This window comes from Hyperolius riggenbachi, chromosome 2 (assembly GCF_040937935.1).
Source record: "Hyperolius riggenbachi isolate aHypRig1 chromosome 2, aHypRig1.pri, whole genome shotgun sequence".
Classification (NCBI taxonomy): Eukaryota; Metazoa; Chordata; class Amphibia; order Anura; family Hyperoliidae; genus Hyperolius; species Hyperolius riggenbachi.
This window is the reverse complement of record NC_090647.1, coordinates 499,071,050-499,097,361: the sequence shown is the minus strand read 5'-3', so window position 1 is coordinate 499,097,361 and position 26,312 is coordinate 499,071,050.

The following is a 26,312-nucleotide window of genomic DNA, read 5'->3' as shown; positions in this document are numbered from 1 at the left end:
CATGCACTAGCAGCTGGGGTCACTCATCTCCCAGCATGCACTATCGGCTGGGGATACTCATCTTCCACCATGCACTAGCGGCTGGGTATACTCATCTTCCACCATGCACTAGTGGCTGGGGATAATCATCTCCCAGCATGCACTAGCGGCCGGGGGCACTTATCTCCCGGCATGCACAAGAGGCTGGGGACACTCATCTGCTAGCATGCACTAGCGGCCAAGGACACTCATCTCCCGGCATGCACTAGCCGCTGCGGACACTCATCTTCCACCATGCAGTAGCGGCCAGGTACACTCGTCTTCCACCAAGCACTAGCTGCTGGGTACACTCATCTCACGGCATGCACTAGCGGCCAAGGACACTCATCTCCCAGCATGCACTATCAGCCAGGGATACTCATTTTCCACCATGCACTAGCGGCCAGGAACACTCGTCTCCCAGCATGCACTAGCGGCTGTGGCCACTCATCTCCCGACGTGCACCAGCGGTGGGGACACTCATCTCCCAGCATGCACTATCAGCCAGGGATACTCATTTTCCACCATGCACTAGTGGCCAGGTTCACTCGTCTCCCAGCATGCACTAGTGGCTGGGGTCACTCATCTCCCGGCATGCACTAGCGGTGGGGACACTCATCTCCCGGCATGCACTATTGGCTGGGGACACTCTTCTCCCGGCATGCACTAGCGGCCAGGGACACTCATCTCCCGGCATGACCTAGAGGCTGGGGACACTCATCTCCCGCCATGCACTAGCGGCCGGGAACACTCATCTCCCGGCATGCACTATTGGCTGGGGACACTCTTCTCCCGGCATGCACTAGCGGCCAGGGACACTCATGTCCCGGTATGACCTAGAGGCTGGGGACACTCATCTCCCGTCATGCACTAGCGGCCAGGGAAAATAATCTCCCGCCATGCACTAGCGTCCGGGAACACTCATCTCCCGGCATGCACTAGCGGCCGGGGACACTCATCTCCCGGCATGCACCAGCAGTGGGGACACTCATCTCCCAGCAAGCACTAGCGGCCAGGTACACTCGTCTCCCAGGATGCACTAGCGGCCAGGTACACTCGTCTCCCAGCATGCACTAGCAGCTGGGGTCACTCATCTCCCAGCATGCACTAGCGGCTGAGGACACTCATCTCCCGGCATGCACTATCGGCTGGGGATACTCATCTTCCACCATGCACTAGCGGCTGGGTATACTCATCTTCCACCATGCACTAGCGGCCGGGGACACTCATCTCCCAGCATGCACTATCCTCCAGGGACACTCATCTTCCACCATGCACTAGCGGCCAGGTACACTCGTCTCCCAGCATGCACTAGCGGCCAGGTACACTCGTCTCCCAGCATGCACTAGCAGCTGGGGTCACTCATCTCCCAGCATGCACTATCGGCTGGGGATACTCATCTTCCACCATGCACTAGCGGCTGGGTACACTCATCTTCCACCATGCACTAGTGGCTGGGGACACTCATCTGCCAGCATGCACAAGCGGCCGAGGACACTCATCTCCCGGCATGCACTAGCCGCTGGGGACACTCATCTTCCACCATGCAGTAGCGGCCAGGTACACTCGTCTTCCACCAAGCACTAGCTGCTGGGTACACTCATCTCACGGCATGCACTAGCGGCCAAGGACACTCATCTCCCAGCATGCACTAGCGGCTGTGGCCACTCATCTCCCGGCGTGCACCAGCGGTGGGGACACTCATCTCCCAGCATGCACTATCAGCCAGGGATACTAATTTTCCACCATGCACTAGCGGCCAGGTACACTTGTCTCACAGCATGCACTAGTGGCCGGGGTCACTCATCTCCCGGCATACACTAGTGGTGGGAACACTTATCTCCCGGTATGCACTATTGGCTGGGGACACTCATCTCCTGGCATGCACTAGCAGCCGGGGTCACTCATCTCCCGGCATGCACTAGAGGCTGGGGTCACTCATCCCATCATGCACTAGCGGCCAGGTACACTCGTCTCCCAGCATGCACTAGCGGCTGGGGCCACTCATCTCCCGGCATGCACCAGCGGTGGGGACACTCATCTTCCAGCATGCACTATTAGCCATGGACACTCATCTTCCACCATGCACTAGTGGCCGGGGACACTCATCTCCCGTCATGACCTAGAGGCTGGGGACACTCGTCTCCCAGCATGCACTAGCGGCCAGGTACACTCGTCTCCCAGCATGCACTAGCAGCTGGGGCCACTCATCTCCTGGCATGCACTAGCGGCCGGGGACACTCATCTCGTAGCATGCACTATCCTCCAGGGACACTCATCTTCCACCATGCACTAGCGGCTGGGTATACTCATCTTCTACCATGCACTAGCGGCCGGGGACACTCATCTCCCAGCATGCACTATCTTACAGGGACACTCATCTTCCACCATGCACTAGCGGCCAGGTACACTCGTCTCCCAGCATGCACTAGCGGCCAGGTACACTCGTCTCCCAGCATGCACTAGCAGCTGGGGTCACTCATCTCCCAGCATGCACTATCGGCTGGGGATACTCATCTTCCACCATGCACTAGCGGCTGGGTATACTCATCTTCCACCATGCACTAGTGGCTGGGGACACTCATCTGCCAGCATGCACAAGCGGCCGAGGACACTCATCTCCCGGCATGCACTAGCCGCTGGGGACACTCATCTTCCACCATGCAGTAGCGGCCAGGTACACTCGTCTTCCACCAAGCACTAGCTGCTGGGTACACTCATCTCACGGCATGCACTAGCGGCCAAGGACACTCATCTCCCAGCATGCACTATCAGCCAGGGATACTCATTTTCCACCATGCACTAGCGGCCAGGAACACTTGTCTCCCAGCATGCACTAGCGGCTGTGGCCACTCATCTCCCGGCGTGCACCAGCGGTGGGGACACTCATCTCCCAGCATGCACTATCAGCCAGGGATACTCATTTTCCACCATGCACTAGCGGCCAGGTACACTTGTCTCCCAGCATGCACTAGTGGCCGGGGTCACTCATCTCCTGGCATACACTAGTGGTGGGAACACTCATCTCCCGGTATGCACTATTGGCTGGGGACACTCATCTCCTGGCATGCACTAGCAGCCGGGGTCACTCATCTCCCGGCATGCACTAGAGGCTGGGGTCACTCATCCCATCATGCACTAGCGGCCAGGTACACTCGTCTCCCAGCATGCACTAGCGGCTGGGGCCACTCATCTCACGGCATGCACCAGCGGTGGGGACACTCATCTTCCAGCATGCACTATTAGCCATGGACACTCATCTTCCACCATGCACTAGTGGCCGGGGACACTCATCTCCCGTCATGACCTAGAGGCTGGGGACACTCGTCTCCCAGCATGCACTAGCGGCCAGGTACACTCGTCTCCCAGCATGCACTAGCAGCTGGGGCCACTCATCTCCCGGCATGCACTAGCGACCGGGGACACTCATCTCGTAGCATGCACTATCCTCCAGGGACACTCATCTTCCAACATGCACCAGCGGCCAGGTACACTCGTCTTCCACCAAGCACTAGCTGCTGGGTACACTCATCTCACGGCATGCACTAACGGCCAAGGACAAATAAAGAAAGACCGGGTCTCGACCTGGATTTTAGGCCAATTGGCCAATATTTATTTGCAGAACCACAGTGCTGGAGCACAACGTTTCGACCGGATGGTCTTTATCAAGTGCTTACCAAGTATTTGTGCAACAATCACATATATAGACAATTAAAACACACCCCACTAAGGGGCGGGCACAACACTTAAAGAGACAAGCCACATTGTATTATTATTATCACAGGAAACATTTTAGGTTATATGCCTCGTTCATGCCATTTGGCGCCAAAGTGCCAAGGTCATCAATCCACCTACTCTCCCTGCGCAGCAAGGAGGCTTGGGGGTCCACACCCTCCTGCGAGAACACCTTTTCCAGCACACACCATCTTAGGTCGCCTACTGCATGTCCACATTCGAAAAAATGACGACCCACAGGGGATTCAAATTTATCCTTAGATTTCTCATTATCCTCCTTTTTGTAATTCCTAATGCTACTCCTATGCTCATTTATCCTCCTCCTAGCATCCCTCGTAGTCTGGCCCACGTAGCCCATGCCGCAGGGGCACTTCAGCAAGTAAACAATATTTAACGTTGTACACGAAAAATTTCCTTTAATGTTAATTCTTGTTCCCTTAGTGGTATGCGTGACATAATCACCACGCATAATTGAGGAACAGTTCTGGCAGTTCATACATGGGAAAGTGCCCCTGCGGCGAGGGACAAACGCAGCATCAGCGTTCTTCGAATCCTTTAGGTCAGCCCTCACTAGCTGGTCCCTGACACTTTTCCCTTTCCTGAAAACCATTTTAGGGGGGGCACGAAATACCCTAGAGAGCAATGGGTCAGTTTCCACCACTGCCCAGGCACCCAACAGACATCGTCTAATGTCTGTTGCATGATTATCATACGTTAATATGAATTGTACACCCTCCTGGTAATCATCTTTTCTCTCTTTCCTCTTTCTCAGCTCCTTTCTATCCATGCTAGCTACATCAGCTGCTATTCTTTCCACTTCCTTACGTTGGTAACCCCTTTCTACATACTCACCCACCATCCTCCTAGATTGTACCACATATTTCTCATCACTAGATGTGATTCTACGGGCTCTAATCAGTTGACTTTTTGGAAGTCCCCTGATCAGAGATGGTGGGTGACAACTACTAGCCAGTAGTGAGTTGTTTCTATCTGTACTTTTGCGAAACAAATCTGTTTCAAAGTTACTCCCCTTGATCTCAATATCTACATCGAGGAAATGCAATTTTGTAGTGTCGTATTCCAGGGTGAACTTAAGTGTATTATGGCAGAGGTTGAGACCATGAAAGAAATCAAGCAACAGCTGTTCGGGCCCTGTCCAGCAAAAAAACAGGTCATCAATATACCTGCAGAAGCCCCTGCTGTAAGTTTTAAAAAGATCATTCTCAAGCATAAATTTGGCCTCAAACTCTGCCATGTACACATTCGCCAAACTTGGCGCATACGGGGCCCCCATAGGAACTCCCTGTACCTGTAGAAAAAAAAAAAAAAAAAAAAAATCCTGACCACATCTGAAATAGTTAGATTTCAAACAGAACTCCAAAAGGGTTATTGCAAACAACATTTGGTCTGTATTACCACCATCTCTCTCAAAAACATTTCTCACTGCTGCCACCCCCTCGTCATGGGGAATGTTAGTATAAAGACTAACTACGTCTAAACTGACCAAGAATGTCACATCGTCCGCTGACAATTGTTCCAGAAATGAAAGAAAATGTGTGGTATCCCTGAGACATCTGGAATTGGACCAGACCTCAGGCTGCAGTACCGTATCTATAAACACTCCCAGCGGCTCCAAAAGTGAATTAACGGCAGATAAGATAGGCCTGCCAGGTGGATGTAGTAAATTTTTATGGACCTTAGGGAGTGTGTACAGAACAGGAACTCTGTATGAATCTTTTTTCAAAGCAGATGCAAGTTCACTTGAAATCCAACCATCCTCATAAGCTTTAGATAACAGTCCCTCAATTTCTTCCTTTATATTCAAGGAGGGATCGCTCTGCAGTCTTTTATAAACTGTGACATCATTCACTTACAGCAGGGGCTTCTGCAGGTATATTGATGACCTGTTTTTTTTGCTGGACAGGGCCCGAACAGCTGTTGCTTGATTTCTTTCATGGTCTCAACCTCTGCCATAATACACTTAAGTTCACCCTGGAATACGACACTACAAAATTGCATTTCCTCGATGTAGATATTGAGATCAAGGGGAGTAACTTTGAAACAGATTTGTTTCGCAAAAGTACAGATAGAAACAACTCACTACTGGCTAGTAGTTGTCACCCACCATCTCTGATCAGGGGACTTCCAAAAAGTCAACTGATTAGAGCCCGTAGAATCACATCTAGTGATGAGAAATATGTGGTACAATCTAGGAGGATGGTGGGTGAGTATGTAGAAAGGGGTTACCAACGTAAGGAAGTGGAAAGAATAGCAGCTGATGTAGCTAGCATGGATAGAAAGGAGCTGAGAAAGAGGAAAGAGAGAAAAGATGATTACCAGGAGGGTGTACAATTCATATTAACGTATGATAATCATGCAGCAGACATTAGACGATGTCTGTTGGGTGCCTGGGCAGTGGTGGAAACTGACCCATTGCTCTCTAGGGTATTTCGTGCCCCCCCTAAAATGGTTTTCAGGAAAGGGAAAAGTGTCAGGGACCAGCTAGTGAGGGCTGACCTAAAGGATTCGAGGAACGCTGATGCTGCGTTTGTCCCTCGCCGCAGGGGCACTTTCCCATGTATGAACTGCCAGAACTGTTCCTCAATTATGCGTGGTGATTATGTCACGCATACCACTAAGGGAACAAGAATTAACATTAAAGGAAATTTTTCGTGTACAACGTTAAATATTGTTTACTTGCTGAAGTGCCCCTGCGGCATGGGCTACGTGGGCCAGACTACGAGGGATGCTAGGAGGAGGATAAATGAGCATAGGAGTAGCATTAGGAATTACAAAAAGGAGGATAATGAGAAATCTAAGGATAAATTTGAATCCCCTGTGGGTCGTCATTTTTTCGAATGTGGACATGCAGTAGGCGACCTAAGATGGTGTGTGCTGGAAAAGGTGTTCTCGCAGGAGGGTGTGGACCCCCAAGCCTCCTTGCTGCGCAGGGAGAGTAGGTGGATTGATGACCTTGGCACTTTGGCGCCAAATGGCATGAACGAGGCATATAACCTAAAATGTTTCCTGTGATAATAATAATACAATGTGGCTTGTCTCTTTAAGTGTTGTGCCCGCCCCTTAGTGGGGTGTGTTTTAATTGTCTATATATGTGATTGTTGCACAAATACTTGGTAAGCACTTGATAAAGACCATCCGGTCGAAACGTTGTGCTCCAGCACTGTGGTTCTGCAAATAAATATTGGCCAATTGGCCTAAAATCCAGGTCGAGACCCGGTCTTTCTTTATTTGGACTGTTGTTGCACCCTTGGTGGATACGGGTGTGGACTGGTTGACTCCCTGGTGCTGTATTAAGAAGTGGGGTTGTAGCATCAAGGTTATACCTATACCTAACGGCCAAGGACACTCATCTCCCAGCATGCACTATGAGCCAGGGATACTCATTTTCCACCATGCACTAGCGGACAGGAACACTCGTCTCCCAGCATGCACTAGCGGCTGTGGCCACTCATCTCCCGGCATGCACCAGCGGTGGGGTCACTCATCTCCCGGCATACACTAGTGGTGGGAACACTCATCTCCCGGTATGCACTATTGGCTGGGGACACTCATCTCGTAGCATGCACTATCCTTCAGGGACACTCATCTTCCACCATGCACTAGCGGCCATGTACACTCGTCTCCCGGCATGCACTAGCAACTGGGGTCACTCATCTCCCGGAATGCACTAGCGGCCAGGGACACTCATCTCCCGGCATGACCTAGAGGATGGGGACACTCATCTACCGGCATGCACTAGCGGCCAGGGAAACTCATCTCCCGCCATGCACTAGCGGCCGGGAACACTCATCTTCCGGCATGCACTATTGGCTGGGGACACTCTTCTCCCGGCATGCACTAGCGGCCATGGACACTCATCTCCCGGTATGACCTAGAGGCTGGGGACACTCATCTACCAGCATGCACTAGCGGCCAGGGAAACTCATCTCCTGCCATGCACTAGCGTCCGGGAACACTCATCTCCCGGCATGCACTAGCGGCCGGGGACACTGATCTCCCGGCACGCACTATCCTCCAGGGACACTCATCTTCCACCATGCACTAGCGGCCAGGAACACTCGTCTCCCAGCATGCACTAGCGGCCAGGTAGACTCATCTCCCAGCATGCACTAGCGGCTGAGGACACTCATCTCCCGGCATGCACTATCGGCTGGGGATACTCATCTTCCACCATGCACTAGCGGCTGGGTATACTCATCTTCCACCATGCACTAGTGGCTGGGGATACTCATCTCCCAGCATGCACTAGCGGCCGGGGGCACTTATCTCCCGGCATGCACTAGAGGCTGGGGACACTCATCTGCCAGCATGCACTAGCGGCCGAGGACACTCATCTCCCGGCATGCAGTAGCGGCCAGGTACACTCGTCTTCCACCAAGCACTAGCTGCTGGGTACACTCATCTCACGGCATGCACTAGCGGCCAAGGACACTCATCTCCCAGCATGCACTATCAGCCAGGGATACTCATTTTCCACCATGCACTAGCGGCCAGGAACACTCGTCTCCCAGCATGCACTAGCGGCTGTGGCCACTCATCTCCCGGCATGCACCAGCGGTGGGGACACTCATCTCCCAGCATGCACTATCAGCCAGGGATACTCATCTTCCACCATGCACTAGCGACCAGGTGCACTCGTCTCCCAGCATGCACTAGCGGCTGGGGTCACTCATCTCCCGGCATACACTAGTGGTGGGAACACTCATCTCCCGGTATGCACTATTGGCTGGGGACACTCATCTCCTGGCATGCACTAGAGGCTGGGGCCACTCATCTCCCGGCATGCACCAGCGGTGGGGACACTCATCTCCCAGCATGCACTATTAGCCATGGACACTCATCTTCCACCATGCACTAGTGGCCAGGGACACTCATCTCCCGGCATGACCTAGAGGCTGGGGACACTCGTCTCCCAGCATGCACTAGCGGCCAGGTACACTCGTCTCCCAGCATGCACTATCGGCTGGGGCCACTCATCTCCTGGCATGCACTAGCGGTCGGGGACACTCATCTCCCGGCATGCACTAGCGACCGGGGACACTCATCTCGTAGCATGCACTATCCTCCAGGGACACTCATCTTCCACCATGCACTAGCGGCCAGGTACACTCGTCTCCCAGCATGCACTAGCAGCTGGGGTCACTCATCTCCCGGCATGCACAAGCGGTGGGGGCACTCATCTCCCGGCATGCACCAGCGGCTGGGGTTACTCATCTTCCACCATGCAGTAGCGGCCAGGTACACTCGTCTTCCACCAAGCACTAGCTGCTGGGTACACTCATCTCCCAGCATGCACTATCAGCCAGGGATACTCATTTTCCACCATGCACTAGCGGCCAGGAATACTCGTCTCCCAGCATGCACTAGCGGCTGTGGCCACTCATCTCCCGGCATGCACTAGTGGTGGGAACACTCATCTCCCAGTATGCACTACTGGCTGGGGACACTCATCTCGTAGCATGCACTATCCTCCAGGGACACTCATCTTCCACCATGCACTAGCGGCCAGGTACACTCGTCTCCCAGCATGCACTAGCAGCTGGGGTCACTCATGTCCCGGCATACACTAGTGGTGGGAACACTCATCTCCCGGTATGCACTATTGGCTGGGGACACTCATCTCCTGGCATGCACTAGAGGCTGGGGCCACTCATCTCCCGGCATGCACCAGCGGTGGGGACACTCATCTCCCAGCATGCACTATTAGCCATGGACACTCATCTTCCACCATGCACTAGTGGCCAGGGACACTCATCTCCCGGCATGACCTAGAGGCTGGGTACACTCGTCTCCCAGCATGCACTATCGGCTGGGGCCACTCATCTCCTGGCATGCACTAGCGGTCGGGGACACTCATCTCCCGGCATGCACTAGCGACCGGGGACACTCATCTCGTAGCATGCACTATCCTCCAGGGACACTCATCTTCCACCATGCACTAGCGGCCAGGTACACTCGTCTCCCAGCATGCACTAGCAGCTGGGGTCACTCATCTCCCGGCATGCACAAGCGGTGGGGGCACTCATCTCCCGGCATGCACCAGCGGCTGGGGTTACTCATCTTCCACCATGCAGTAGCGGCCAGGTACACTCGTCTTCCACCAAGCACTAGCTGCTGGGTACACTCATCTCCCAGCATGCACTATCAGCCAGGGATACTCATTTTCCACCATGCACTAGCGGCCAGGAATACTCGTCTCCCAGCATGCACTAGCGGCTGTGGCCACTCATCTCCCGGCATGCACTAGTGGTGGGAACACTCATCTCCCAGTATGCACTACTGGCTGGGGACACTCATCTCGTAGCATGCACTATCCTCCAGGGACACTCATCTTCCACCATGCACTAGCAGCCAGGTACACTCGTCTCCCAGCATGCACTAGCAGCTGGGGTCACTCATGTCCCGGCATGCACTAGCGGTGGGGACACTCATCTCCCGGCATGCACTATTGGCTGGGGACACTCTTCTCCCGGCATGCACTAACGGCCAGGGACACTCATCTCCCGGCATGCACTAGCGGCCAGGGATACTCATCTTCCACCATGCACTAGCGGCCAGGTACACTCGTCTCCCAGCATGCACTAGCGGCTGGGGTCACTCATCTCCCGGCATACACTAGTGGTAGGAACACTTATCTCCCGGTATGCACTAATGGCTGGGGACACTCATCTCCTGGCATGCACTAGCGGCCGGGGTCACTCATCTCCTGACATGCACTAGAGGCTGGGGACACTCATCTCATCATGCACTAGCGGCCAGGTACACTAGCGGCTGGGGTCACTCATCTCCCGGCATACACTAGTGGTAGGAACACTCATCTCCCGGTATGCACTATTGGCTGGGGACACTCATCTCCTGGCATGCACTAGCGGCCGGGGTCACTCATCTCCCGACATGCACTAGAGGCTGGGGACACTCATCTCATCATGCACTAGCGGCCAGGTACACTCGTCTCCCAGCATGCACTAGCGGCTGGGGCCACTCATCTCCCGGCATGCACCAGCGGTGGGGACACTCATCTCCCAGCATGCACTGTCAGCCATGGACACTCATCTTCCACCATGCACTAGTGGCCGGGGACACTCATCTCCCGGCATGCCCTAGAGGCTGGGGCCACTCGTCTCCCAGCATGCACTAGTGGCCAGGTACACTCGTCTCCCAGCATGCACTAGCGGCTGGGGCCACTCATCTCCTGGCATGCACTAGCGGCCGGGGACACTCATCTCCCGGCATGCACTAGCGACCGGGGACACTCATCTCGTAGCATGCACTATCCTCCAGGGACACTCATCTTCCACCATGCACTAGCGGCCAGGTACACTCGTCTCCCAGCATGCACTAGCAGCTGGGGTCACTCATCTCCCGGCATGCACTAGCGGTGGGGACACTCATCTCCCGGCATGCACCAGCGGCTGGGGTTACTCATCTTCCACCATGCAGTAGCGGCCAGGTACACTCGTCTTCCACCAAGCACTAGCTGCTGGGTACACTCATCTCATGGCATGCACTAGCGACCAAGGACACTCATCTCCAAGCATGCACTATCAGCCAGGGATACTCATTTTCCACCATGCACTAGCGGCCAGGAATACTCGTCTCCCAGCATGCACTAGCGGCTGTGGCCACTCATCTCCCGGCGTGCACCAGCGGCCGGGCCACTCATCTCCCGCCATGCACCAGCGGCCGGGGACACTCATCTCCCGGCATGCACTAGCGGCAGGGGACACTCATCTCCTGGCATGCACTATTAGCCAGGTACAATCATTACCCGGCGTGCACTAGTGGCTGGGTACACTCATCTCCTGGAATTCACTAGTGGCCAGGGACTCTCATGTCCCAGCATGCATTAGCGGTCAGGTATACTCAATACACTAGCAGCCTGGTGCACTCATCTCCCAGCATGCACTAGTAGCCTAAAGCTATGTGCACACACTATATTAAACTTGGCCAAGGCAAGACAATAATGACTGGCTTTGCTAAGAATGTAGCATGTTTTCAGTGGCCCCCAATGCCCTTTGACACATAGTGAGTGATCCAAGTGGCGGCAGTGGTGCTCACCGCCAGGTCGTGATCACGCTTACGCGTGGATTCACGACCATTTTGACGCATTCCGCCTCGGACACGCTAAGCCGTGAATAGATTTTCAACCACGAAAATCTGCTTCGGCTTCGCGTGAATGCGGACAGAAATCCGCATTCACGCTCGTGAAACCCGGGGCTGAAGTCGTGGTTTGCGGAAATGCGTCAAACTATGCGGAAGTGACACATTGCAGGCCAATCAGAGTGCCCCAGCCAGGCCCTAGCAACCAATCACAGGAGGGGAGCTATGCCCTCCCCTCCTGAATATAAAGCGGCGGCCATGATGGAAAAGCTCTGTTCTTGTTAGACTGTGGTGCTGAGAGGATTATCTCCAGGCCATTGTTGTTTGAGCAAGTGCATTTATTGTGTTAAAAACAAAGCGTTTTTTTTGCTAACACTGTTCTTATACTGTACACAATTAGCTAGTCAGTGAGTGATTGCTGTAGTTAGTTGTAGTCAGTGTAGTGTAGTGGGAGTGTGGGAGTCTAGTGATTATTTAACTGTGTGTAGTGCTGTGCAGGCAGGTTCAGTGCTGCAGTGTAGTGGGAGTGGGGATTATCTGTGTGTAGAGTGCAGGCAGGCAGGTTAGTGCAGCTGCAGTGTTCACTTGTATATTCCAGTGACAGTTATACACTTGTACTATTTGCAGGCAGCCAGTCACACCACCGGCGCCGCCACTCTCTGCCAGCGCTGTTCATTCATTCTGTCAGTGACCTTGTGCCGTGCCCAGTGCCCACTGCTCGCTCGCTCGCTGGCATATGAGCATCTCGTTACACAGTGTGACATCCTTGTGTGCCCACTGCATCCTTCAGTGACCTAGTTGTATATCCAGTGCCCACTGCTGTGCCCACTGCATCCTTCAGTGACCTTGTACTGTGGCCACTGCATCCTTCAGTGACCTAGTTGTATATCCAGTGCCCACTGCTGTGCCCACTGCATCCTTCAGTGACCTTGTACTGTGGCCACTGCATCCTTCAGTGACCTTGTACTGTGCCCACTGCATCCTTCAGTGACCTTGTACTGTGCCCACTGCATCCTTCAGTGACCTAGTTGTATATCCAGTGCCCACTGCTGTGCCCACTGCATCCTTCAGTGACCTTGTACTGTGGCCACTGCATCCTTCAGTGACCTTGTACTGTGCCCACTGCATCCTTCAGTGACCTAGTTGTATATCCAGTGCCCACTGCTGTGCCCACTGCATCCTTCAGTGACCTTGTACTGTGGCCACTGCATCCTTCAGTGACCTAGTTGTATATCCAGTGCCCACTGCTGTGCCCACTGCATCCTTCAGTGACCTTGTACTGTGGCCACTGCATCCTTCAGTGACCTTGTGCTGTGCCCACTGCATCCTTCAGTGACCTTGTACTGTGGCCACTGCATCCTTCAGTGACCTTGTGCTGTGCCCACTGCATCCTTCAGTGACCTTGTACTGTGCCCACTGCATCCAGTGATTCATTACTAGCAACATGTCTGGCAGGGTTTCGCGGGGCGAGAGGAAAGGGAGTTCAATTGCCTCAGCCACTTCTGGGACTGCTCCACGTCCAGGGAGAGGACGCCCAGCTGTACGTGGTCGTGATGCAGCAGAAAAGGGGGCAGCAAAGCCTGGGCCGAGTCAGCGGACGCCATTGTCCAAATATTTTAAAGTTTCTGGTCCCCGTGTGGTGGTTGAGCAAATGGAACCTGACGTACTCATGGACATCATGACTTCCTCCCAGACCTCTACTGTGAGCACCACTCTAAGCAGTAGCAGCAGCAGCCAACATCCCACGCTTGTTGTGACATCCACCCCAGCACCCACTGGTCAGCAGCCCTCCCAGGATGACAGCGTTCTGTCCCTCAGTCCGGCATCTGGGAACCTGCTGATGCAAGAAGCACAGGACTTACTGGGGACTGATGTGGCAGAGATTGAGATCGGGCGACAATCACAAGCGTTGTTGAGTTCTGGTGATGAAGAAGAGGGGTCTGTGTCTGGGGATGTAGGGACAGAAGAGGAGGCGGGGGAGTCAGAGGAAGAGCTGGATTATGATGATGCTGCTGATGATGACGACGTTGTGGACCCTAACTATGTGCAGCCTGCTGAGTCCGTGGAAGAATGGTCAGAGCAGGATGACGAGTCACCTCGGCCTAGGCAAGGATATCGCCATATGTCAGGCAGGAGCAGGGGCATCGGCAGCAGTGGGCGTGGAGGAAGTAGACAGGACACTGCTTCAGCCGGCACCACCACCATGCAACCCCCGGCAACTACTACCACACATTGCTCCGCTGCACCCTCTGCTAGTGGGGGCCGCAGTAAATTAAAGTCACCAGTGTGGGATTGCTTTGAGGAATGTACTGATGACAAAAGGTATGCGGTGTGCAGGTTATGCAGCAAAAGATTGAGCCGTGGGAAAAGTCTGAGCAAGATGGGTACCTCATCCCTCCAGGGCCACCTGAGAAGCCGCCACTGCCGCGAGTATGCGGACTTTAAGAGGAAGCAGGCACTGCTGGCAGGGGTTCCTGAGAGCAGAAGGCCCACCAGCGCAGCAGCATCATCCCTCCCTCAGGGTCGTGAATCCCCCACAGCAGCAGCAGCAGTAGTAGCACGCAAGCGCTCTTCCACCTCGGCTGCTCAGGACACAGACATTGAGGCTGGCAGCCAGTGTTCGTCTCTCTCCTCTGTCTCCCCTGCATCCCAGCGTCGTCAGACCCTGCTGAGCGACACCTTTCAGGGTCTGACCAAGCCTCTGCCTCCAAGCCACAGGCGGATCCGCAAACTAAATGGCTTGCTGGCCCGGGCCATGGCATCACAGCTGCTTCCCTACTCCCTGGTGCAGGAGGGGAGCGCCATGCGGACGCTGCTCCAATTTGGCATCCCCGAGTGGCAAGTCCCCAGTCGCCACTATTTCAGCAGGAGCGCGATCCCAGCACTCCACAAGTTTGCGGTGGAAAACGTGTCCCGTTCCCTGGACTACTCTGTGGGCAAGCGGGTCCACGTGACCATGGACTCGTGGAGTAGCAGATTTGGGACAGGTCGCTACCTGTCCTTTATGGCCCACTGGGTGACACTGATGGAAGGGAGGGAGGACAAGAGCGCATCAGCCCAGCTAGTGGTGCCACCACGCGGGATCAGGGGGGATGCAGAAGGGTCCTGTCACGACACTCCCTCAGCACCCGGAAAGCAAGCCCGCCTCGGCAGCAGCAGCGCCAAGCCTCGGCACTGCCAAGCCCTTTTAAAATTGGTGACCCTGGGGAAGGAGAGGCTTACGGCCACCAACGTCCTGGCCGCCCTCAGGAAGCAGGAGCGGAGGTGGCTGACCCCCAGAGGCCTGGAAGTGGGGTATGTGGCAGCCGATAACGGGGCCAACCTGGTGGCAGCAGTGCAGCAGGGAAACCTCCAGCACATCCCCTGCTTGGCCCACGTGCTCAATCTTGTGGTGCAGCGCTTCTTGCGCACCTACCAGGGGATGAGCGAGCTGCTGCAGGATGCCCGGGCGGTGGTACGCTTTTTCCGCCTGTCAGCCACTGCCTCTGCACTCTTGTCCACCTTACAGCAGCAGTATGGAAGGCCACAACACCGGATGATCATCGACATGCCAGTTCGCTGGAATTCGACTCTGGCCATGTTGGAGCGGCTGTGTCAGCACAGGCTGGCTCTTAGGGCCTACATGCTAGACCCAAGTGTCCCCAGCAACCAGCAAGTCCCCATGATTACTGCCACTCAGTGGACACTGATGCAGCAAGTATGCCTGGTGCTGAGTCCCTTCCTGGAGGCAACCAAGATGGTCAGTGAGGAGCGGGCCTCTGTGTGCCAGTGGGTGCCCTTGGTTTGTCTACTGGAGCAGGCAATGGACAATTTAATTGAGCGTGGGGATGAAGCCCTGAGGCAGTTGGAAGAACAGGAGCAGATGGCAGCACAGTCCAGCTCAGAGGAGGGCTCACAGCAGGTAGTGGAAGAGTTGGAGGTCCCTAACCTGAATGAGGAGGAGGAGGAGGAGCAGAGTGCAGCAGGCGTTGTACGTGGATGGCGGTTTGAGGAGGACAACGACATGGCACAGGAAGAGGACAGGCATGCATTATGGGACAATGGCGAGGACGAGGAAGATCTTGCTGGCAGGGCCCACTTGTTTCCCATGGCTGTGCACATGTTGCGCTGCCTTCGCAGGGACCCCCGGGTGATCCAGATGCGTTCAAGGGAGGACATCTGGATTACCTTGATGCTTGATCCCCGTCTGAAGGGGAAGCTGGGAGACTTAATGACGCCATCCACCACCGAGCAACGCACAAGGGAGTTGAAGGAGGCCCTTGTGCGCAGACTACTGGAAGCATTCCCCCAGCCTTCCACCCCCACTGTAACTGCTCTGCCAAGCCAGCAAGAGGTGCCTGCCATTGCCACTAGCAGCACAACAACAACCACCAGCAGCAGCAGCAGCAACTGGCGCCCCGGAGACCTGAAGAGCCTAAGCAAGAGCCTGTATGCAGTGCAGCAGCCCAGAACAGAGGTGCCCGCCACAGCATCCACCACCAACCAGCACAAGCAACGACTGACCACCATGGTGTCTGACTATATGGGGTCATCCAGCGGGCTCAATGACACCGACAGCCCCGTGGACCCCTTGGAGTACTGGGTCAAGAGACTGGACATCTGGAGCGAGCTTTCCCAGTACGCCCTGGAACTCCTATCCTGCCCTCCTTCCAGTGTCCTCTCAGAGAGATGCTTTAGTGCGGCCGGTGGCGTGGTCACAGAGAAGCGCTCTCGGCTCTCCCACGCCTCTGTGGACAAACTCACCTTCCTGAAAATCAACCAGGCTTGGGTGGAAGGTGAGTTCCTGGCCCCTATTGTCGGACACAGGGGGACATGAAGTGGCTGCTGCATGTGCTGTTGTTAACTATGCCTGCCTTTATAAAGACATTTACTACCTGCCTAGTGCCTACCTTGGTTAATTTTTTGGTGTTATGGTACTACTACCAGTAAGTTGCCATGGTCCTCCTTCTGAGCTGCTGAACTGACCGCCCGCTTTGTCCTCCTGACTCAGTCGCTACTACACTCTGCGTTCACACTGCCCGGGTCACCGGGTGCATTTAATTTTTTGGCCAGCACTATGACGCTGTGCTACTACTACTGTGCTGCTGCTGCTGAACTGACCGCCCGCTTTGTCCTCCTGACTCAGTCGCTACTACACTCTGCATTCACACTGCCCGGGTCGCCGGGTGCATTTAATTTTTTGGCCAGCACTATGACGCTGTGCTACTACTACTGTGCTGCTGCTGCTGAACTGACCGCCCGCTTTGTCCTCCTGACTCAGTCGCTACTACACTCTGCGTTCACACTGCCCGGGTCGCCGGGTGCATTTAATTTTTTGGCCAGCACTATGACGCTGTGCTACTACTACTGTGCTGCTGCTGCTGCTGAACTGACCGCCCGCTTTGTCCTCCTGACTCAGTCGCTACTACACTCTGCGTTCACACTGCCCGGGTCACCGGGTGCATTTCATTTTTTGGCCAGCACTATGACGCTGTGCTACTACTACTGTGCTGCTGCTGCTGAACTGACCGCCCGCTTTGTCCTCCTGACTCAGTCGCTACTACACTCTGCATTCACACTGCCCGGGTCGCCGGGTGCATTTAATTTTTTGGCCAGCACTATGACGCTGTGCTACTACTACTGTGCTGCTGCTGCTGAACTGACCGCCCGCTTTGTCCTCCTGACTCAGTCGCTACTACACTCTGCGTTCACACTGCCCGGGTCGCCGGGTGCATTTAATTTTTTGGCCAGCACTATGACGCTGTGCTACTACTACTGTGCTGCTGCTGCTGCTGAACTGACCGCCCGCTTTGTCCTCCTGACTCAGTCGCTACTACACTCTGCGTTCACACTGCCCGGGTCACCGGGTGCATTTCATTTTTTGGCCAGCACTATGACGCTGTGCTACTACTACTGTGCTGCTGCTGCTGAACTGACCGCCCGCTTTGTCCTCCTGACTCATTCGCTACTACACTCAGCGTTCACACTGCCCGGGTCGCCGGGTGCATTTAATTTTTTGGCCAGCACTATTACGCTGTGCTACTACTACTGTGCTGCTGCTGCTGAACTGACCGCCCGCTTTGTCCTCCTGACTCAGTCGCTACTACACTCTGCGTTCACACTGCCCGGGTCACCGGGTGCATTTAATTTTTTGGCCAGCACTATGACGCTGTGCTGCTACTAGGTACTACCACCAGTATGTTGCCGTGGTCCTTCTGTGCTGCTGAACTGACCGCCCGCATAGTCCTTCTCCTGACTCAGTCGCTACCACCACTGCACTCTGCGTTCACACTGCCCGTGTCCACTGACAACTCTGCTGCGATGTCATTGCTAATTGCTGCAAAAAAAAAAAAAAAATTACAAAAACCTCTCTGGAGCCTTTTTGCCGTCAGCCACTCATCCTCCTCCAGCGGTACCTTCGCCGCCAAGTGCCATTGGAACTTCACCTCTTTGACTGCTTAACGCGTATATCCCTTTTTAAAACCACTTATTACCAATTAATAGCCCCATTTAAAGTGTTGATTTCACTTTAAAATCCATTTTCTCTAGAAAAAATTTTTTGGGGGGAATTTTTTATGTTGAAGTTATGTTGCCCCTTATCACCTCGATAATCCATGCTATTTGGGGGACTGTAGCATGTATGGGGGCTTTGTTATTAACGTTAAAAGAAAATCCGCCTCCGGGCGTGAATCCGCGCGTGATTACGCCATTCACGGGAAAAAATCCGCGTGGTTGCGTGGACGCGGACGAAAATCCGCATGCGGCGGGGCCGAATGCGGATTTTTTTTTGCAACTACGCGGATTTCCGAATTCGTGGATGAGGCACATCCGAGCATCCATTCAGCCCGAGTGCTGGCCAAGGGGATTGTGCCACTCATCCCGCCTGATCCGTGACACTGCTCAGGCATTGCTACTTGACACATCCTCCCCTCTGCATAGCAGCAGACGCATTGCTAGCATAAAGGTTACTGACACATTTATACAGCGTCAGCCCAGCAATGTCAGTTAAGGGATCATACCCCAATCACCTTACCTCTGAACAAGGTTTAAAGCAAACCTGAAGCAAAAAAAAAATATTATATAATGAATTGTATGTGTAGTATGGATAATGAATAGAACATTTTCACTTATATACCTTTTTTGTTTTTATAACATTGCATCATACTGTCACAGTTGCAGTCTTAAAACCACACTCGGTCCCTTGGCTGTTTAAATGCTTCAGAAAGCAAGACTGTACTGACCCAAGTTGGGTAGGAGAGTTCAGAGAAACTCTTTTGCATAGTTGACAACTGAAGTTTTTTGATTGTCCGTCTGCAGGAAAGCTGGAAGGACACAGAGGCTGGTCATTGTATACAGAATGTGCCTCTGTGTCCAAATAGGATTTATTAAACCCACCTCAGGTTCTCTTTAACCTCCCTGGCGGTAAGCCCGTGCTGAGCACGGGCTATGCCGCCGGGAGGCACCGCTCAGGCCCCGCTGGGCCGATTTGCATAATTTTTTTTTTTGCTGCACGCAGCTAGCACTTTGCTAGCTGCGTGCAGTGCCCGATCGCCGCCGCTACCTGCCGATCCGCAGCTATACGCGTCGCCGCAGCCACCCCCCCCCCAGACCCCGTGCGCTGCCTGGCCAATCAGTGCCAGGCAGCGCTGTGGGGTGGATCGGAGTCCCCTTTGACGTCACGACGTCGATGACGTCGGTGACGTCATCCCACCCCGTCGCCATGGTGAAGGGGGAAGCCCTCCAGGAGATCCCATTCTTTGAACGGGATCTCTTGATCTCCGATCGCCGCCGGCGATCGGAGGGGCTGGGGGGATGCCGCTGAGCACAGGCCACAACCCAATTCACAACATTTTTTTTCTAGGTGGGCTGAGAATGGAGGTCTGGTTGTTGTTGGACTGAGGGTGTCTGGAGGCCTTACTGGTGGGCTGAATGAGAGGCCAAGCCCTGAAGCTTTGTAGGTTCAGGCCTGTGGTGTGCCCTGGGTGGATGGAGTATGGGATTTACTAAGTCATTCACTTGAGAGATAGAGGACAGTTGTTTTTCTAGGGCTGCCTGAGCAATTGGACTCTAAAGGCCAGGAAGCGGGATGGTCCCTTACCAGGGCTGGAACAAGGTCACCTACCGCCAAAGGCGGTATGTCATATGTTAATCGTACATCAAGGCATACATCAGTCTCCCCCCTCATAATGTATACACACTCTTGAAATAGATAATCACATGAGACTCTTTATACACATACACTGCAGATGCACAGTCCATACACAAACACACACGTACACACCGAGACATGGAAACACACACACTGCAGGTCCACAGTACACACAAACACACTCATACACACAGAGACACGGAAACACACACACTGCAGGTCCACAGTGCACACAAACACACTCATACACAGAGAGACACGGAAACACATACACTGCAGATGCACAGTACACACAAACACACTCATACACACAGAGACACGGAAACACACACACTGCAGGTCCACAGTGCACACAAACACACTCATACACACAGAGACACGGAAACACACACACTGCAGGTCCACAGTGCACACAAACACACTCATGCACACAGAGACACGGAAACACACACACTGCAGGTCCACAGTGCACACAAACACACTCATACACAGAGAGACACGGAAACACATACACTGCAGATGCACAGTACACACAAACACACTCATACACACAGAGACACGGAAACACACACACTGCACGTCCACAGTACACACAAACACACTCATACACACAGAGACACGGAAACACACACACTGCAGATGCACAGTACACACAAACACACTCATACACAGAGAGACACGGAAACACACACACTGCAGGTCCACAGTGCACACAAACACACTCATACACAGAGAGACACGGAAACACACACACTGCAGATGCACAGTACACACAAACACACTCATACACACAGAGACACAGAAACACATACACTGCAGGTCCACAGTGCACACATAAAACACATGCACAGTACTCATACAAAAACACATAAGTTTCTGCTGACTGTTGATGGAGTGCTGTCCTAGTAGGAAGATGACCAGAGAAGGAAGTGTAAGTTGTTAGTCTTCTACTAGCAGCAGAGCCAGCACATGACTTCTTACCAGAGCCGGATTAAGGCCAAATGGGGCCCTAAGGAAAATGGCAGATCTGGGCCCCCCTTCTCTCAAGCTACCTTATGTTACCCCTGTGCCACCTTTTGTCTCCGTGTCCACTCTGTTCCCCCTGTGCATCCCCTAGTGCCCCTCTGTTCCACCTGTGCTATTCTGTTCCCCCTGTGTTTACACTGTAGTCCCTGTGCCACCTCGTAGCCCCCATGTCCCCTTTGTTCACCTCATCACTCTCCCTCACAAAACACACAGACACTGCCTGACCCACCACAACACACCAACACACCACAACACACAGACACTGCCTGACAAATAACAACACACAGACACACCACAACACACAGACACTACCTGACACAGCACAACACACAGACACTGCCTGACACAGCACAACACACAGAAACTGCCTGACACAGCACAACACACAGACACACCACAACACACAGACACTGCCTGACACAGCACAACACACAGACACACCACAACACACAGACACTGCCTGACAAACCACAACACACAGACACACCACAACACAAAGACACTGCCTGACACAGCACAACACACAGACACTGCCTGACACAGCACAACACACAGAAACTGCCTGACACAGCACAACACACAGACACACCACAACACACAGACACTGCCTGACACAGCACAACACACAGACACTGTCTGACACAGCACAACACACAGACACTGCCTGACACACCACAACACACAGACACACTGCAACACACAGAGCCACCACAACACACAGACACTGCCTGACACACAGCACAACACACAGACACTGCCTGACACAGTACAACACACAGACACTGCCTGACACAGCACAACACACAGACACTGCCTGACACAGCACAACACACGGACACTGCCTGACATAGCACAACACACAGCCACACCACAACACACAGACACTGCCTGACACAGCACAACACACAGACACTGCCTGACACACTACAACACACAGACACTGCCTGACACAGTACAACACACAGACACTGCCTGACACAGCACAACACACAGACACTGCCTGACACAGCACAACACACAGACACTGCCTGACACAGCACAACACACAGACACACCGCAACACACAGACACATCACAACACACAGACACTGCCTGACACACAGCACAACACACAGACACTGCCTGACACAGTACAACACACAGACACTGCCTGACACAGCACAACACACAGACACTGCCTGACACAGCACAACACACAGACACTGCCTGACACAGCACAACACACGGACACTGCCTGACACAGCACAACACACAGCCACAGCACAACACACAGACACTGCCTGACACAGCACAACACACAGACACTGCCTGACACACTACAACACACAGACACTGCCTGACACAGTACAACACACAGACACTGCCTGACACAGCACAACACACAGACACTGCCTGACACAGCACAACACACAGACACACCACAACACACAGACACTGCCTGACAAACCACAACACACAGACACACCACAACACAAAGACACTGCCTGACACAGCACAACACACAGACACTGCCTGACACAGCACAACACACAGAAACTGCCTGACACAGCACAACACACAGACACACCACAACACACAGACACTGCCTGACACAGCACAACACACAGACACTGTCTGACACAGCACAACACACAGACACTGCCTGACACACCACAACACACAGACACACCGCAACACACAGAGCCACCACAACACACAGACACTGCCTGACACACAGCACAACACACAGACACTGCCTGACACAGTACAACACACAGACACTGCCTGACACAGCACAACACACAGACACTGCCTGGCACAGCACAACACACAGACACTGCCTGACACAGCACAACACACGGACACTGCCTGACATAGCACAACACACAGCCACACCACAACACACAGACACTGCCTGACACAGCACAACACACAGACACTGCCTGACACACTACAACACACAGACACTGCCTGACACAGTACAACACACAGACACTGCCTGACACAGCACAACACACAGACACTGCCTGACACAGCACAACACACAGACACTGCCTGACACAGCACAACACACAGACACACCGCAACACACAGACACATCACAACACACAGACACTGCCTGACACACAGCACAACACACAGACACTGCCTGACACAGTACAACACACAGACACTGCCTGACACAGCACAACACACAGACACTGCCTGACACAGCACGACACACAGACACTGCCTGACACAGCACAACACACGGACACTGCCTGACACAGCACAACACACAGCCACACCACAACACACAGACACTGCCTGACACAGCACAACACACAGACACTGCCTGACACACTACAACACACAGACACTGCCTGACACAGTACAACACACAGACACTGCCTGACACAGCACAACACACAGACACTGCCTGACACAGCACAACACACAGGCACAGAGCTGGCCTTCGAGTACGCGGGGCCTGGGGCGAGAGTCATATGTGGGGCCTAGAGGCATAAGTGAAGGCCATGTTCCATACCACCACAGTCACGGGCGTGTCCACCTCTAAAGCAGTATGCCTTATTATTGTTTAAAAACTTGTTAAAGGCCTCTAAGCCAACAAATACAGGAACAATTACAATACGTAATGTAATCAAACTGTACCTATCCCTAGCTCCCCAGTCAGACTCTACCTATCCCTAGCTCCCCATGAAACCTAGCACCAATCCCCAGCCAGTCTGGAAGCTCCAGCCTGAGTCCCCTCTAGCTCCAGTCCATGCTTGACTAACCTAAATGCCCCTGGGGCCCTAAGGCTGAGGCTCTTCCACGTTACCTTAATCTGACATTTGGCAAGCTTCATGTCAGTGCAGAAATTCATTTAAAAAAATGCAAGCGGCATAGTACAGTAAAGCATGCTGAAGATGAAAACCTAAGCAATAAAAGGGTGGTGGTGGGGGAGGGGGGGGGGGGGCGTGGTGCAAAATATAAGGTGTGTAAAACAAAATAGGAAAATCGAAATATTTGCAAATGACACACTGCTCAGAACACAAACAGCTAGACTTCTGTAGACCTTTCCTTCACCACCACAAAATTGGGCATGGTATGGTGGGCATGACATACGGGGCCCTCTTCATGTACGGGGCCTGGGGCGATCGCCCCACTTGCCACCCCTAAAGGCCGCCTCTGCGTGACAGACACTGCCTGACACAGCACAACACACAGCCACACCACAACACACAGACACTGCCTGACACACCACAACACACAGCATTTCACAACACAACACACAGAGTGAGTCAAGAGAAAAGCTTTGTGAAATAACCAAACCATATTAAAAGTCATAACTTAGATTTCTCTACCCCTTTGCAGATGATGACTGGGAGATCCCTGCCAGCTAGCTGCCTGGGACTGGAGAGGAGGCTCATGCAGGTAGGAGTAACATGAGACAGTTTCAGAGATGGCCCTCTGAAAAGACGCTGGAGTTGATAGAAAGCCTGCTGCCTGCTCTCCTCTCCTGATTCATGCTGAAGCTCATGTGCCTGTGATGGGAGGAGAGGGAATATAGTTCAGGGGAAACAGCCAGAGCAGAGACAGGCAAGGCAATCTTGCAGGAAGCCAAGCCAGGGCTGCTTCCGTTAGAGCAGAACCCGGCTTCCTGCTGTTGCCTGGCAACACACAGCAACAGCTCAGCGGCATCTACGGGCTAAACCAATAACTGAAGGGGGGAGCACAACTTTAGAAGTTAAAAAAACAAGCAGCTCCGTTATCCATTGCCCTTCCCACCACCAGCAGCAGGACCACAGGAGCCTTGCTGGTATTAGGAGCCAGCAGCTAGTGTACCAGGGAAGGATTACATGCTGATGGGGCCCCTTAGACTCTGACAGGGCCCCAATCAGGTGCTTGGAATGATTAGTGGGATAATCCGGCCTTGCCTAGGAGAAAACTCAGGAGAAAAAGTGAATTGCATATAGGCCAGAACATTTAGATCACGCTTTTCACCTGGAGGACTCAAAGCGCCAGAGCTGCAGCCACTAGGGCGCACTTTATAAGCAGCAGCAGTGTTAAGGTGGCAACACACGATACAATAAAATGATCCGATTTTACGTCAATTCGATAAAAACGATCAGATCTCCTGAAAAAAAGCTTTTTTTTTCATTCGACTGAAAAATCCGATTGGATTTCCCGTTTTCTTCGATTTTTATCGATCCGGAATGCCAGATATTTTTCTTCAATCTTTCTTAAGATTGTATGGTGTGTGTTAGATTGTCAATTTATTTATATACACACCCTAGCAATTTTGTCAGAGTTTCCAATCATTTTTATCATAATTGGGGAAAAAGTGAACATACGTGTGTGGTACATTGGTCAGATTTTTGAAATGTTACAATCAGTCAAAAAAATTTATTGCAATTCTTAAATTGAACAGATATTTAAAATAAATACACATAATAAGAGACAGTTTTTCACCAGTAAATGCACATAATAAGAGACAGCTTTTCACCAGTAAATGCACATAATAAGAGACCGCTTTTCACCAGTAACTGCACATAATAAGAAACCGCTTTTCACCAGTAAATGCACATAATAAGAGACAGACTTTCAACAGCAAATGCACATAATAAAAGACAGCTTTTCACCAGTAAATGCACATAATAAGAGACAGCTTTTCACCAGTAAATGTACATAATGACAAACAGCCAGTGTCCCCAGTATATGTAGCCAGCCTGGACCCCGTTTAGGTAGTAACAGGGACCCCGTTTAGGTAGTGAGTGACAGGGACCCCGTTTAGGTAGTGAGTGACAAGGACCCCCTTTAGGTAGTGAGTGACAAGGACCCCCTTTAGGTAGTAAGTGACAGGGACCCCTTTAGGTAGTAAGTGACAGGGACCCCTTTAGGTAGTGAGTGACAGGGATCCCTTTAGGTAGTGATAAGGACCCGTTTAGGTAGTAAGTAACAGGGACCCCTTTAGGTAGTGAGTGACAGGGACCCCCTTTAGGTAGTGAGTGACAGGGACCCCCTTTAGGTAGTGAGTGACAGGGAGCCCCATTTAGGTAGTGAGTGACAGGGACCCCGTTTATAGTAGTGAGTGACAGGGACCCCCTTTAGGCAGTGAGTGACAGGGACCCCTCCTCTAGCCGCCGCCTCTCACCCCTAACCTTGCAATGTCAGAACTCAGGATCAACGGGCGACCCGACCAGTAAGAGCGGGCGCCGGACGCACCCGCTCTATATGCGGAAGTGATGTCACTTCCGCATATCATTTCGGTGTGCTAGGTCCTAGTGCCCGCACTATTGGTCGCTGCCTGATCGAGGTCTGA